A 15,814-nucleotide genomic window follows, 5' to 3' on the forward strand; every position below is an offset into this window, starting at 1 on the left:
GTGCTGGGGAAGGGATTTGTCAGAATTGATCAGGTATCTGCTGGCTTTGGATCTTTGAGCTGAGACTAGGACCACATATGGTGACCGGTGACATAGGGTGGTACTGGAGACATGGCTATAGAAGGGCTGAATGAGGAAGGAGATAAATCTGTGGGGAGTTTCTCTGATCACTATGAAAGTTCTGTTCACTGTGGACACTGGTAAATGCACATGGGTGTAGAGCGCAATGAGAAGAACTGGGGGCTGAGGGAGCTGTGTATGGCAATGCAGCTAGTCATGTAGAGGTGTGTGATCAAAATGAAAAATGTCTCTGAGATTCAGGACCGGGGACACTAGGGCACCAATGGCCCTGCCACACCAGGCCCACACTCGGAGCCCACAGTGACAACTTAGGGGCCCACAAATATGTTTGGAGCCGGGGCCCATAAAAGGTTAATCCAGCTCTCCCCTCCCTATAACCTCCATTCATGACAATCAAATACAATGGGTAGGGGGCCCCTTAAGAAGCTGTCCTCTCCTGCAGGGCCCCAAGCACCGGCCTCCGCCCTTGCCGGCGTCCCTACAGTTGCCATGGAGCCCAGAGCCTGCCGCTAAAGCTCCCTGCTGGAGGGCTGGCAGGCCCTGGTTGCTACGGGAACGAGGGTAACAGCCAGGGCTGGCGGCCAGAGCGGGAGAGGCCGGGGTGCTGGTGAGGCTGTTAAACAGGCGGCAGCAAGAGGGACTGAGCATGTAAGTGTCCAACCACGTCCCCCGTGGGAGCCGGGCCCCACTCTGCAGGGGATGCCAGGGAGGGCTCAGCGCAGAGATGGGGGGCAGAGCTCCGGGGAGCCAGGCCCAGCTCTGCAGGGGATACCAGGGAGGGCTCAGCGCAGAGATGGGGGGCAGAGCTCCGGGGAGCCGGGCCCTGCTCTGCAGGGGATGCCAGGGAGGACTCAGCGCAGAGATGGGGGGCAGAGCTCCGGGGAGCCCCAGGCCCCACTCTGCAGGGGATACCAGGGAGGGCTCAGCGCAGAGATGGGGGGCAGAGCTCCGGGGAGCCCCAGGCCCAGCTCTGCAGGGGATACCAGGGAGGACTCAGTGCAGAGATGGGGGGCAGAGCTCCGGGGAGCCCCAGGCCCAGCTCTGCAGGGGATGCCTGGGGGGCTCAGCACAGAGATGGGGGGCAGAGCTCCGGGGAGCCAGGCCCAGCTCTGCAGGGGATGCCTGGGGGGCTCAGCACAGAGATGGGGGGCAGAGCTCCGGGGAGCCAGGCCCAGCTCTGCAGGGGATACCAGGGAGGGCTCAACGCAGAGATGGGGGGCAGAGCTCCGGGGAGCCAGGCCCAGCTCTGCAGGGGATGCCTGGGGGGCTCAGCACAGAGACCGGGGGGAGTGGGCAGAGCTCCGGGGAGCCCCAGGCCCAGCTCTGCAGGGGATACCAGGGAGGGCTCAGCGCAGAGATGGGGGGCAGAGCTCCGGGGAGCCGGGCCCAGCTCTGCAGGGGATACCAGGGAGGGCTCAGTGCAGAGATGGGGGGCAGAGCTCCGGGGAGCCGGGCCCCACTCTGCAGGGGATGCCAGGGAGGGCTCAGCACAGAGATGGGGGGCAGAGCTCCGGGGAGCCAGGCCCAGCTCTGCAGGGGATGCCTGGGGGGCTCAGCACAGAGACTGGGGGGAGTGGGCAGAGCTCCGGGGAGCCGGGCCCTGCTCTGCAGGGGATACCAGGGAGGGTTCAGTGCAGAGATGGGGGGCAGAGCTCCGGGGAGCCGGGCCCCACTCTGCAGGGGATGCCAGGGAGGGCTCAGCGCAGAGATGGGGGGCAGAGCTCCGGGGAGCCAGGCCCAGCTCTGCAGGGGATACCAGGGAGGACTCAGTGCAGAGATGGGGGGCAGAGCTCCGGGGAGCCCCAGGCCCAGCTCTGCAGGGGATGCCTGGGGGGCTCAGCACAGAGATGGGGGGCAGAACTCCGGGGAGCCAGGCCCAGCTCTGCAGGGGATGCCTGGGGGGCTCAGCACAGAGACTGGGGGGAGTGGGCAGAGCTCCGGGGAGCCGGGCCCTGCTCTCCAGGGGATACCAGGGAGGGCTCAGTGCAGAGATGGGGGGCAGAGCTCCGGGGAGCCGGGCCCCACTCTGCAGGGGATGCCAGGGAGGGCTCAGCGCAGAGATGGGGGGCAGAGCTCCGGGGAGCCAGGCCCTGCTCTGCAGGGGATACCAGGGAGGGCTCAGTGCAGAGATGGGGGGCAGAGCTCCGGGGAGCCGGGCCCCACTCTGCAGGGGATACCAGGGAGGGCTCAGTGCAGAGATGGGGGGCAGAGCTCCGGGGAGCCGGGCCCTGCTCTGCAGGGGATGCCTGGGGGGCTCGGCACAGAGACCGGGGTGAGTGGGCAGAGCTCTGGGGAGCCGGGCCCTGCTCTGTAGGGGATGCCAGGGAGGTTCTCAGCACACAGCTCCAGGCAGGGTCTGGATCTGGATGGATATATCCCCTACCCCAACTTGTGCAGGAGTCCCCAACCCCGCTCTTGGCATGTAATGGATGGACAGACTGTCCAGCTGCCCTTTGGGCACGGACGTGGCGGGGGTTAATGTTCCGGTATGCTGGCTGGCCGAGGGAGGGGTTGTTGGTAACATGTTTGAAGACCCAGTGGTACCTGATCGTAATACATAGGTGTGGCTAGGACCCTCAGCATGGAAAGCTATGAGGGAAAGCAGTGGCCTCTCCCCCGGATGGCTCAGTTCAGTCCCAGAGATCCTAGGGTAGGAAGGGGGTGAGGCAGGTGCATTGGGGCTCACATTTATTGTTCCCTCCCCACCACCCCTGGGTATTCTGCACTCATGTTGATAGGATGTACTGCTATATTAACACTCCTGGGGTGTCCTTTCCCCTCCAGGAAACCCACATTAAAGGGGGTCCTGAGGGTTGCTGCAGGAGGAGGGAGCCCGTAGAGCTCAGGTAAGCTGCAAGGGCCCCCAAAGTTGGGTTAGGTGCACAGGGCCACCATGCAATAGATCCACAAGATTCCCGTTAATCTCCAGGGGATTGTGTGCTAGAATCCATGCTGCCTCTGTAGAATCAGGCTGGGGGCAAACCCCATGCCCTGGAAGAAGAATATGGAGGAAACCCTACAAGGGAAACATCACAGGGCTTCCTCCCCTGGGGGGCATGCTCTCACCTTAGTTTAGGGCACGGGGCTAGTTGTGAGGAGAAGGGGTTCTGCTCCCAGCTCTGCCACTTATGTGCTGGGTGACTTGGGGTGAGGTGCTTAGGCTAAAATATTCCAGAGTGGCCTGCCGCTTTGGGTGTTCAGGTTCAGAGGCCTTGGGCCTGTTTTCAGAAAGTCTGTGCACCTACAGCCTCTGTTGACTTTAGGAGGAGTGCTGGGTGCTGAGTGGTTCCAGGCCTTAAGTGGCTCAAGTTGCGCGTCCAAAAGCAGAGGTCACTTTGGAACATTTTAGCATTATCTTTTCTGTGCCTCATTTCCCAATCTGTAACCCATAGGATTATAAAAAGATCAGACTTTTATATGGATAAGGAGAATATCCTCAGTTAATTAGAGAGGCTAAAATATTTTAAGGGTTGTAAACTTTCATGCTTCAGGGCATAAACCAATTGCTAGGGGTCAGGAAAAAATTTCCCTTATGGACAGGTTATTCAGTAACTGTCCACTACAGGTTTCTGTCACGAAGCAATTGGTACGGGCCACCATGAGAAACAGGACTTTGAACTGGGTGGCTCAGTGCTCTGATCCAATGTGGTATTTCCATTTCTCAACCACTTCTTTTTCTATATATTCATGATGATGAAGTGAATCTGTTGCTTTTGTGAGTACCTTATTAGGGGAATGTGACCCCATCCCAGTGACACTGGTACAAATGTTCCATTACAGCTCCATATACTGGTTCAAAGCAGCTGGTGCAAGGCACTGTACCTATGTATTCTCGCCCTAATAAAAATACATCAGAGTCCTCTGCTTCTGTAGGCAAATCTCTTTTTGCCTATGCAGAATGGGTGTAGATCCACCCCTGTGGCTCAGTTCTCCACCTCTTAACACCCTGTGAATGCCTCTCCATGCTGTATGGTGGTGGAGCAAAGGAGCAGTTACCTTCCAATGGAAATCTGCTAGATTTCCAGGTGGAAATCCATCCAGAACTTAATACAGCTTGGATAAGTATGTCCCACTGGGTTCTCTCTGGGCAAGGGATCCCAGGCCGTAGCAGCACAACTGCTTCAAAGTCCATGGTGCCAGGGAGCAGTGATGTCCCATGGAGGAGCAGCCCATGCTGATGGCTCTTGCCTCCGTAGATCTAATACACTACAAGCTCCATTTCCTTTCTTAATCCCCTCCCACAGTAGGAAACTTTGGACCAGATCTAATGCTCATTGAAGTCAGTGGGGCCCAGATACTCAGAGGTATTTAGGTGTCTAACTCCTGTTGAAATCAGTGGGAGTTAGGTGTCTAAACGCATATGAGGATCTTGGCTTAGGAGTCTTTCCGTAGACTTCAATGGGCTTTGGATTAGGCCCTGCTAGAGTTCACCCTGCAGAGTTTTGCTGCTTCCATGGCCCAATCTACTGACATTTGCATCCAATCCTAAAGCACCTTCTTATTTGTTTAGTTTCCTCCTCTCCTTCCCAAAGAGGTTAGCCTCATGCGATGTTTGAAACATTCAAAACCTAACAAACATATTCCAAGCTTCAGCTGGTTTTATTCATGCCAGAAATAAATGGCTTTAAATAAAAGAGAACTTGATGCATGTTAGAAAGCCTGAAGAGCAGAGATCTGTGAAAGGGAAAGGAATATTAAAATATTTAGAAATGGGTTTAGATATTAATTGTAGGTATTCCAGGAAGTCATGAAATTTCAGCATTGTAATGGAACTTGGGAGGGAAATGCTATTGGCATTTTTTAGAGTAACAGCCGTGTTAGTCTGTATTCGCAAAAAGAAAAGGAGGACTTGTGGCACCTTAGAGACTAACCAATTTATCTGAGCATGAGCTTTCGTGAGCTACAGCTCACTTCATCGGATGCATACCGTGGAAACTGCAGCAGACATTATATACACACAGAGATCATGAAACAATACCTCCTCCCACCCCACTGTCCTGCTGGTAATAGCTTATCTAAAGTGATCATCAAGTTGGGCCATTTCCAGCACAAATCCAGGTTTTCTCACCCTCCACCCCCCCACACAAACTCACTCTCCTGCTGGTAATAGCCCATCCAAAGTGACAACTCTCTTCACAATGTGTATGATAATCAAGGTGGGCCATTTCCTGCACAAATCCAGGTTCTCTTACCCCCTCACCTCCCTCCAAAAACCACACACACAAACTCACTCTCCTGCTGGTAATAGCTTATCCAAAGTGAACACTTTCCCTACAATGTGCATGATAATCAAGGTGGGCCATTTCCAGCACAAATCCAGGTTTTCTCACCCCCCTCCAAAAACCACACGCACAAACTCACTCTCCTGCTGCTAATAGCTCATCCAAAGTGACCACTCTCCCTACAATGTGCATGATAATCAAGGTGGGCCATTTCCAGCACAAATCCAGGTTTTCTCACCCCCCTTGCTTGCTCTTCCATATCACTGTCAGATGAGAATGGAAGTTTAATAAAAAGGAATAACAGGATGATGTAATCTGGGAGCCCTAATTAGTAATCTCAGCTATGGCAGAGTTTATTTCTGTAGTAAATTACAGTTTGACAGTAATAAATTGTAAAATATTGGAGGGACTGGAATGTAGAGGTGGCGGGTCTTGCATCCCAGATTGCAGGGTTTGATTTAAACAGCAGTCAGCAGAGGCAGATTTATAGTGAAACACAGGGTGCCCTGGCATGGGGCCCCCCAACGACAGGGGCCCTCAGGGCAGGGCAGCTGCGGGGGCAGAAGCTTGATCCTGCTGGGTCCTGGGGCTCCTGCTGCAGGCTCCGCCCACACCAGCAACCAAGCTCCCTCCTTCCCCGCCTCTTCCCTGCCTCCTCCCTCAAGCGTGCCGTATTCCTGTCCCTCCCCCTCCTTCCCAGCGCTCCCCCCTGCTGCCAAACAGCTGTTTGCCGGCGCTCAGGTTGCCGGGGCACTCCAGGAGGGAGAGGGAGGGGCCGGGCCGCAGCACACTTGGGGGAGGAGGTGGAGAAGAGGCGGGGGCGGGGCCTTGGGAAAGGGGTTGGAATTGGGGCAGGGCAGAGCAAAGGTGGGGCCCCCGCACTCCCCCCTACATATACTCCCTGCTGTGAGCCGCTGGAATTTCGGGCATCTAGCAGGATTCCCAGTAGTTTCTCTTCTTGGCCACCAGAGGCTAGAGCCTACGCTGGCAATGGAATTGTAGGTAGCCAAGCTGCTGCTTCTTGTGCTCTGCTCTTGCTGCTCCCCTTGCTAGTTCCCAGCCAGTGTGGAGCAGCTGTGTCTGACTGCCCCAGTGCCCTGCCAGCAGAAGGAGTGGGGACTGAAGTGGGATAGAGGCAGAATGAACAAGGCTCCTCTAGGATCTCCCAATCAACCCTGGTTCACTCCACAACCCCGTGGAAAGAAAAGGCCTGGGTAGAGACCTTCGAATCGTGGAAGTCAGCGAATGGCTACACAGGTGGTGTCGGAGAGAAGGCTTTGGATTCTTTGACCATGGGATGGTGTTCCAAGAAGGAGGAGTACTAGGCAGAGATGGACTCCACCTAACGAAGAGAGGGAAGAGCATCTTCGCAAGCAGGTTGGCTAACCTAGTGAGGAGGGCTTTAAACTAGGTTCACCAGGGGAAGGAGATTAAGTTTAGATTAAGTTTGACAAACAGAGTTTGAGATTAAACTCTGGATTAAGTTTAGAAGTGTGAGCAACAAGGGTGATGTCATGGTGGGAGTCTGCTATAGACCACCGGACCAGGGGGATGAGGTGGACGAGGCTTTCTTCCGGCAACTCACGGACATGACTAGATTGCAGGCCCTGGTTCTCATGGGAGACTTCAATCACCCTGATATCTGCTGGGAGAGCAATACAGCGGTGCACAGACAATCCAGGAAGTTTTTGGAAACTGTAGGGGACAATTTCCTGGTGCAAGTGCTGGAGGAACCAACCAGGGGCAGAGCTCTTCTTGACCTGCTGCTCACAAACCAGGAAGAATTAGTAGGGGAAGCGAAAGTGGATGGGAATCTGAGAGGCAGTGACCATGAGATGGTCGAGTTCAGGATCCTGACACAGGGAAGAAAGGAGAGCAGCAGAATACGGACCCTGGACTTCAGAAAAGCAGACTTTGACTCCCTCAAGGAACTGATGGGCAGGATCCCCTGGGAGAATAACATGAGGGGGAAAGGAGTCCAGGAGAGCTGGCTGTATTGTAAAGAATCCTTATTGAGGTTACAGGGACAAACCATCCCGATGTGTAGAAAGAATGATAAATATGGCAGGCGACCAGCTTGGCTTAACAGTGAAATCCTTGCTGATCTTAAACACAAAAAAGAAGCTTACAAGAAGTGGAAGATTGGACAAATGACCAGAAAAGAGTATAAAAATATTGCTCGGGCCTGCAGGAGTGAAATCAGGAAGGCCAAATCACACCTGGAGTTGCAGCTATCAAGAGATGTTAAGAGTAACAAGAAGGGTTTCTTCAGGTATGTTGGCAACAAGAAGAAAGCCAAGGAAAGTGTGGGCCCCTTACTGAATGAGGGAGACAACCTAGTGACAGAGGATGCAGAAAAAGCTAATGTACTCAATGCTTTTTTTGCCTCTGTCTTCATGAACAAGGTCAGCTCCCAGACTACTGCACCGGGCAGCACAGCATGGGGAGGAGGTGACCAGCCCTCTGTGGAGAAAGAAGTGGTTCGGGACTATTTAGAATAGCTGGACGAGCACAAGTCCATGGGGCTGTATGCGCTGCATCCGAGAGTGCTAAAGGAGTTGGTGGATGTGATTGCAGAGCCATTGGCCATTATTTTTGAATACTCATGGCGATCGGGGGAAGTCCCGGATGACTGGAAAAGGGCTAATGTAGTGCCCATCTTTACAGAAGAGAAGAAGGAGGATCCTGGGAACTACAGGCCAGTCAGCCTCACCTCAGTCCCTGGAAAAGTCATGGAGCATGTCCTCAAGGAATCAATTCTGAAGCACTTCGAGGAGAGGAAAGTGATCAGGAACAGTCAGCATGGATTCACCAAGGGCAAGTCATGCCTGACTAATCTAATTGCCTTCTATGATGAGATAACTGGCTCGGCGGATGAGGGGAAAGCAGTGGACGTGTTGTTCCTTGACTTTAGCAAAGCTTTTGACACGGTCTCCCACAATATTCTTGCCAGCAAGTTAAAGAAGCATGGGCTGGATGAATGGACTATAAGGTGGATAGAAAGCTGGCTAGGTCATTGGGCTCAACGGGTAGTGAGCAATGGCTCTATGTCTAGTTGTCAGCCGATATCAAGCAGAGTGCCCCAAGGGTCGGTCTTTGGGCCGGTTTTGTTCAATATCTTCATAAATGATCTGGAGGATGGTGTGGATTGCACCCTCAGAAAGTTTGCAGATGACACTAAACTGGGAGGAGAGGTAGATACGCTGGAGGATAGGGATAGGATACAAAGGGCCCTAGACAAATTAGAGGATTGGATCAAAAGAAATCTGATGAGGTTCAACAAGGAGAAGGGCAGAGTCCTGCACTTAGGAAGGAAGAATCCCATGCACCGCTACAGACTAGGGACCGAATGGCTAGGCAGCAGTTCTGCAGAAAAGGACGTAGGGGTTACAGTGGAGGAGAAGCTGGATATGAGTCAACAGTGTACCGTTGTTGCCAAGAAGGCCAATGGCATTTTGGGGTTTAGAAGTAGGTCCATTGCCAGCAGATCGAGGGATGCGATCATTCCCCTCTATTCAACATTGGTGAGGCGTCATCTGGAGCACTGTGTCCAGTTTTGGGCCCCACACTACAAGAAGGATGTGGAAAAATTGGAAAGAGTCCAGCGGAGGGCAACAAAATGATTAGGGGACTGGAACACATGACTTATGAAGAGAGGCTGAGGGAACTGGGATTGTTTAGTCTGCGGAAGAGAAGAATGAGGGGGGATTTGATAGCTGCTTTCAAGTACCTGAAAGGGGGTTTTAAAGAGGATGGATCTAGACTGTGCTCAGTGGTAGCAGATGATAGAACAAGGAGTAATGGTCTCAAGTTGCAGTGGGGGAGGTTTAGGTCAGATATTAGGAAAACCTTTTTCACTAGGAGGGTGGTGAAACACTGGAATGCGTTACCTAGGGAGGTGGTGGAATCTCCTTCCTTAGAAGTTTTTTAGGTCAGGCTTGAGAAAGCCCTGGCTGGGATGATTTAGTTGGTGTTGGTCCTGCTTTGAGCAGGGGGTTGGACTAGATGACCTCCTGAGGTCCCTTCCAACTCTGATATTCTATGATTCTATGATTCTAACCGTCTCTTCCTTCTCAAAGGGCCTGCATGCCCACCACCTGCTGAGGTTGCCCCAGGATTCCTTCAGTTTTCCAGCCCCTCAACCTGTCCCTTTGTCACTCAGTTGCCCCTGGTTCCTACACCTGCCTCTGAGGTGTAGTCTCCTTGCTCTCCCTACCTGTTCCATGAAGCTGTACAAAACACAGCAGCTCTGCATTCGTGGAAGGGAAGATACTTTCACTGGCTGTTTATCTCCACAGGCTGACAAAGGCTCAGATCCTTAAAGATGTTGGGTACCCACAATGCCCATGGATTTGTGGAGAGCGGTGGTGTTCAGCACACTGTAATCAGTTCATTGCAGCACTTAGGGATGGCGTGCACAGAGTGTTATGGACTGCTTACATGCATGAGGCTCTGCTGTTGCCCATGTGGCTGGGTGCCATGCGAGAGACATATTCTGCAATGGATCCATACAGTCTGGCCGGTCTCTTGCTGAATCAACTGGCTGGGTCTATAGCCAATTTTATTTTTAAGTCTTGAGCCTTTCTTGATTAGATTTTAAACCTCCGAATAATGAATAGTTTCAGAGTGGTAGCCATGTTAGTCTGTATGAGCAAAAACAACAAGGAGTCTTTGTGGCACTTTTGTTAGTCTTTAAGGTGCCACAAGGACTCCTTGTTGTTTTTGAGAATAATGAATGTTAGTTTTCAAACCAGATTTCCTCACTAACAGATTAAATGAGTTGCTGTTTTTGTTTATAACTTACGCTGTGCTGCAAATTCCTTGGCATCCAAGAGGAGTTTGTGAAGTTGGGTGTCCTTGTCTGTTTTTTGTGTGCCTGCTATTAATTGAAGCATGCACCATATATAAACAAGAGGACAACCCCAAAGGAATGGTCAGAGTATGCTATGCTGCAGGAAAAAGATTGACTCTGTTCCACCTTTTGCCTTGATATTACCAACGTCCTTGCTGGTTGCATAAAACAGAATCTGAATCCTAGTTTGTGAGTTGATGTGGAAATTTCTTTTCTTAAAGAACTAACTAGCTTATCCGCAGTGATGAAATTAACTTATCTGATATTCTTGGAACGTTAACAGATGCCGTTAGAAGGTGTTCTTTGGAATGCTGCTGCAATCATTCATAGCAGAGTGATTCATTCATAATAATAGATGAGCTTCTGTGGTTTACAAGGAAATAATTCTGTTGAGGGATCTTGGTGACATAAAGCATAGCAGCACAGGCCAAGTCACCGGCTCATCCAAGGAAGAAATGATTCCACATAACGCTGTGTGTCCTGTTTGTTCAATGATAGATGGTTCTAACAGTGACATTACATTTAAAAAAGAAATACCTAAAACATTAATTAGTGCAACAACTCAATTAAAGACTATAACAGCTACTATGAAAGTTAAAGAGCCAACACTTACCCTATCCTCAAATTCTTTTTTGTAGCATATGCGCAACATGCCTCAGGTGGCACGTGGCCGGGATTCAAAACAGAATTTGGTCTGCTGGTTGGATCATTAGCTCCCTGGCTAGGGCCGGGTACTGATGGGGAGTGCAATGTGAACACTGATCCATGCCCCCTATCCTCGAATTAAAAAACTCCCAAAGCATACAGCTTTTTCCCTTTTTGAAAACAAGTCAGTGTTCTTACATGAAGATGGTAAATATAATAAAATCCCTGTTTCTTTGCCGGGTGACCCATCACAGTAAAAGTAAAGCTGGTTGGATGGGCTTATTTGCAGTTATCATGTGTATATCTTTGCCACTTGCTCTGTTCTTGGGTTCCATTGGGGGTCCTGAAACATGCAAGCTGCTCACAAGAACAGAGTAGGTGGGCAGAGTGGAGGGATTATGTAGTGGGAACGCTTGTATTTTACAGGATTCTCTACAATCCAAAAGCAGTAGGTTAAATGTTGTGCTGATTTACACCCCGTGCAGTTCAGCTCTGTCTATTTTAGGTGCTTATCTGGCCCCCAGCTGTGCAGTATTTGAGCACCTCTCACAACACCCCTGTGAAGCTGGATATGAGTCAACAGAGTGCCCTTTTGTCCAAGAAGGCTAACAGCATTTTGGGCTGTATAAGTAGGAGCATTGCCAGCAGATCGAGGGAAGTGATTATTCCCCTCTGTTCGGCACTGGTGAGGCCACATCTGGAGTATTGCGTCCAGTTTTGGGCCCCCCCACTACAGAAAGGATGTGGACAAATTGGAGAGTCCAGTGGAGGGCAAGGAAAATGATTAGGGGGCTGGGGCACATGACTTATGAGGAGAGGCGGAGGGAAATGGACTTGTTTAGTCTGCAGAAGAGAAGAGTGAGGAGGGATTTGATAGCAGCCTTCAACCACCTGAAAGGTGGTTCCAGAGAGGATGGAGCTAGGCGGTTCTCAGTGGTGGCAGATGACAGAACAAGGATCAGTGGTCTCAAGTTGTAGTGGGGGAGGTTTAGTTAGGTTGGATATTAGGAAAAACTATTTCAGTAGGAGGGTGGTGAAGCACTGGAATGGGTTACCTAGGGAGGTGGTGGAATCTCCATCTGTCAAGGCTGATTCCCCACTCTGGCACTTCGAGTGCAGAAGGTGGGGGCCCGCAAGGATTCTAAAAATTAATACTGGCCACTCCAGTCTTGTATTAAACTCCCAAGGTTACAGCTTCTCTCTGACCTTGGATGGATAGATGCTGCCACCACCCAAGTGCAAAAACCCCCTTTTGAGAACCCAGAAAGGTGCACTTGGGAATTCCTTCCTGTGGGGTATCCTCAAGCCCTTTCACCCCCTCCCTCCGGGGAAGAGCTGAGAAAGAAAAACAAAGGAAATCAGCTCTTGCCACCAGCTAGTTAAACAACATATGCACAAACCTCTTAGGATACATAAAAAACCCAATCATAGAATCATAGAATATCAGGGTTGGAAGGGACCCCAGAAGGTCATCTAGTCCAACCCCCTGCTCGAAGCAGGACCAATTCCCAGTTAAATCATCCCAGCTAGGGCTTTGTCAAGCCTGACCTTAAAAACCTCTAAGGAAGGAGATTCTACCACCTCCCTAGGTAACGCATTCCAGTGTTTCACCACCCTCCTAGTGAAAAAGTTTTTCCTAATATCCAATCTCAACCTCCCCCACTGCAACTTGAGACCATTACTCCTCGTTCTGTCATCTGCTACCATTGAGAACAGTCTAGAGCCATCCTCTTTGGAACCCCCTTTCAGGTAGTTGAAAGCAGCTATCAAATCCCCCCTCATTCTTCTCTTCTGCAGGCTAAACAATCCCAGCTCCCTCAGCCTCTCCTCATAAGTCATGTGTTCTAGACCCCTAATCATTTTTGTTACCCTTCGCTGGACTCTCTCCAATTTATCCACATCCTTCTTGTAGTGTGGGGCCCAAAACTGGACACAGTACCCCAGATGAGGCCTCACCAATGTTGAATAGAGGGGAATGATCACCTCCCTCGATCTGCTGGCAATGCCCCTACTTATACACCCCAAAATGCCATTGGCCTTCTTGGCAACAAGGGCACACTGTTGACTCATATGCAGCTTCTCGTCCACTGTCACCCCTATGTCCTTTTCGGCAGAACTGCTGCCTAGCCATTCGGTCCCTAGTCTGTAGCGGTGCATTGGATTCTTCCATCCTAAGTGCAGGACCCTGCACTTATCCTTATTGAACCTCATCAGATTTCTTTTGGCCCAATCCTCCAATTTGTCTAGGTACTTCTGTATCCTATCCCTCCCCTCCAGCGTATCTACCACTCCTCCCAGTTTAGTATCATCCGCAAATTTGCTGAGAGTGCAATCCACACCATCCTCCAGATCATTTATGAAGATATTGAACAAAACCGGCCCCAGGACCGACCCTTGGGGCACTCCACTTGATACCGGCTGCCAACTAGACATGGAGCCATTGATCACTACCCGTTGAGCCCGACAATCTAGCCAGCTTTCCACCCACCTTATAGTGCATTCATCCAGCCCATACTTCCTTAACTTGCTGACAAGGATACTGTGGGAGACCGTGTCAAAAGCTTTGCTAAAGTCAAGAAACAATACATCCACTGCTTTCCCTTCATCCACAGAACCAGTAATCTCATCATAAAAGGCGATTAGATTAGTCAGGCGTGACCTTCCCTTGGTGAATCCATGCTGGCTGTTCCTGATCACTTTCCTCTCATGCAAGTGCTTCAGGATTGATTCTTTGAGGACCTGCTCCATGATTTTTCCAGGGACTGAGGTGAGGCTGACTGGCCTGTAGTTCCCAGGATCTTCATTTGGCCCTCCTGATATGATTCCTACATGCCCGAGCAATATTTTTATACTCTTCCCTGGTCATATGTCCAACCTTCCACTTCTTGTAAGCTTCTTTTTTATATTTAAGATCCGCTAGGATTTCACCATTAAGCCAAGCTGGTCGCCTGCCATATTTACTATTCTTTCGACTCATTGGGATAGTTTGTCCCTGTAACCTCAACAGGGATTCCTTGAAATACAGCCAGCTCTCCTGGACTCCTTTCCCCTTCAAGTTAGTCCCCCAGGGGATCCTGGCCATCCATTCCCTGAGGGAGTCGAAGTCTGCTTTCCTGAAGTCCAGGGTCTGTATCCTGCTGCTTACCTTTCTTCCCTGTGTCAGGATCCTGAACTCAACCAACTCATGGTCACTGCCTCCCAGATTCCCATCCACTTTTGCTTCCCCTACTAATTCTACCCGGTTTGTGAGCAGCAGGTCAAGAAAAGCGCCCCCCCTAGTTGGCTCCTCTAGCACTTGCACCAGGAAATTGTCCCCTACGCTTTCCAAAAACTTCCTGGATTGTCTATGCACCGCTGTATTGCTCTCCCAGCAGATATCAGGAAAATTAAAGTCACCCATGAGAATCAGGGCATGCGATCTAGTAGCTTCCGTGAGCTGCTGGAAGAAAGCCTCATCTACCTCATCCCCCTGGTCCGGTGGTCTATAGCAGACTCCCACCACTACATCACTCTTGTTGCACGCACTTCTAAACTTAATCCAGAGACACTTAGGTTTTTCTACAGTTTCGTACCAGAGCTCTGAGCAGTCATACTGCTCCCTTACATACAGTGCTACTCCCCCACCTTTTCTGCCCTGTTATTTAAAAAGGTAAATTTTATTAAAAACAAAAAGAAAGGAAATACCTCTGGAACATAGGTTTTGCTAGATTTTAAAAACCCGCTTACAAAAATAAAATGTCAAGAATAACCTTCTTGGGGTCCAGCTTAATGGTTACAAGCAAAACAAAAGCATCTGGGGTTAGCACAGAGGAGTCCACAAGCCAATAAGAAATAAAAGAAATAATCCTAATCATGTCTTCCTAGACATTCTCTGATTTACTTACATATCTGGGGTTTCAGATAAGCAATTCCTAGGTATGATTTGATGATTTTTCATACCTGGTTTAAAGCTTCCTATAGCATAGTTTAACCCTGTTCCTGCTCTGTGTCTCCTCTCTCTGGAGAACAACTACAGACAGACAAAGGGAAAGATTTTTCCCAATTTTAAAAAAATTCTAGCCCTCCCATTGGCTCTTTTGGTCAGGTGTCCACTCTCTTCTTTTTACCTATGGGCTTTTAAAACCCTTTACAGGTAAAGCAAGTAGAGAACAGCTACCAAGAGGATTTTTATAGCTAACTGGCTGGCTGGGTGTCCATAAAAGGAAGCTACCCCTTCCCCACCTTCATTTATCACACCATCCTTAGAAGTTTTTAAGGCCCAACTTGACAAAGCCCTCGCTGGGATGATTTATAGAATCATAGAATCATAGAATATCAGGGTTGGAAGGGACCCCAGAAGGTCATCTAGTCCAACCCCTGCTCAAAGCAGGACCAATTCCCAGTTAAATCATCCCAGCCAGGGCTTTGTCAAGCCTGACCTTAAAAACCTCTAAGGAAGGAGATTCTACCACCTCCCTAGGTAACGCATTCCAGTGTTTCACCACCCTCTTAGTGAAAAAGTTTTTCCTAATATCCAATCTAAACCTTCCCCACTGCAACTTGAGACCATTACTCCTCGTTCTGTCATCTACTACCATTGAGAACAGTCTAGAGCCATCCTCTTTGGAACCCCCTTTCAGGTAGTTGAAAGCAGCTATCAAATCCCCCCTCATTCTTCTCTTCTGCAGGCTAAACAATCCCAGCTCCCTCAGCCTCTCCTCATAACTCCTGTGTTCCAGTCCCCTAATCATTTTTGTTGCCCTTCGCTGGACTCTCTCCAATTTATCCACATCCTTCTTGAAGTGTGGGGCCCAAAACTGGACACAGTACTCCAGATGAGGCCTCACCAATGTCGAATAGAGGGGAACGATCACGTCCCTCGATCTGCTTGCTATGCCCCTACTTATACATCCCAAAATGCCATTGGCCTTCTTGGCAACAAGGGCACACTGCTGACTCATATCCAGCTTCTCGTCCACTGTCACCCCTAGGTCCTTTTCTGCAGAACTGCTGCCTAGCCATTCGGTCCCTAGTC

General features: G+C 50.4%; 1 protein-coding gene across 1 annotated transcript in view; it reads left to right on the forward strand.

Moving 5' to 3' along the window:
- The first annotated feature begins 655 nt into the window (after positions 1-655).
- The window catches only part of HYDIN (HYDIN axonemal central pair apparatus protein), a 427,037-nt gene continuing 411,878 nt past the window's right edge, over positions 656-15,814 (forward strand). Inside the window, exon 1 of the mRNA XM_073307159.1 lies at positions 656-729. The gene's annotated coding sequence lies outside the window, so the exon portion shown is untranslated. The remainder of the gene's footprint in view (positions 730-15,814) is intronic.

Source organism: Lepidochelys kempii, chromosome 12 (assembly GCF_965140265.1).
Source record: "Lepidochelys kempii isolate rLepKem1 chromosome 12, rLepKem1.hap2, whole genome shotgun sequence".
NCBI lineage: Eukaryota > Metazoa > Chordata > Testudines > Cheloniidae > Lepidochelys > Lepidochelys kempii.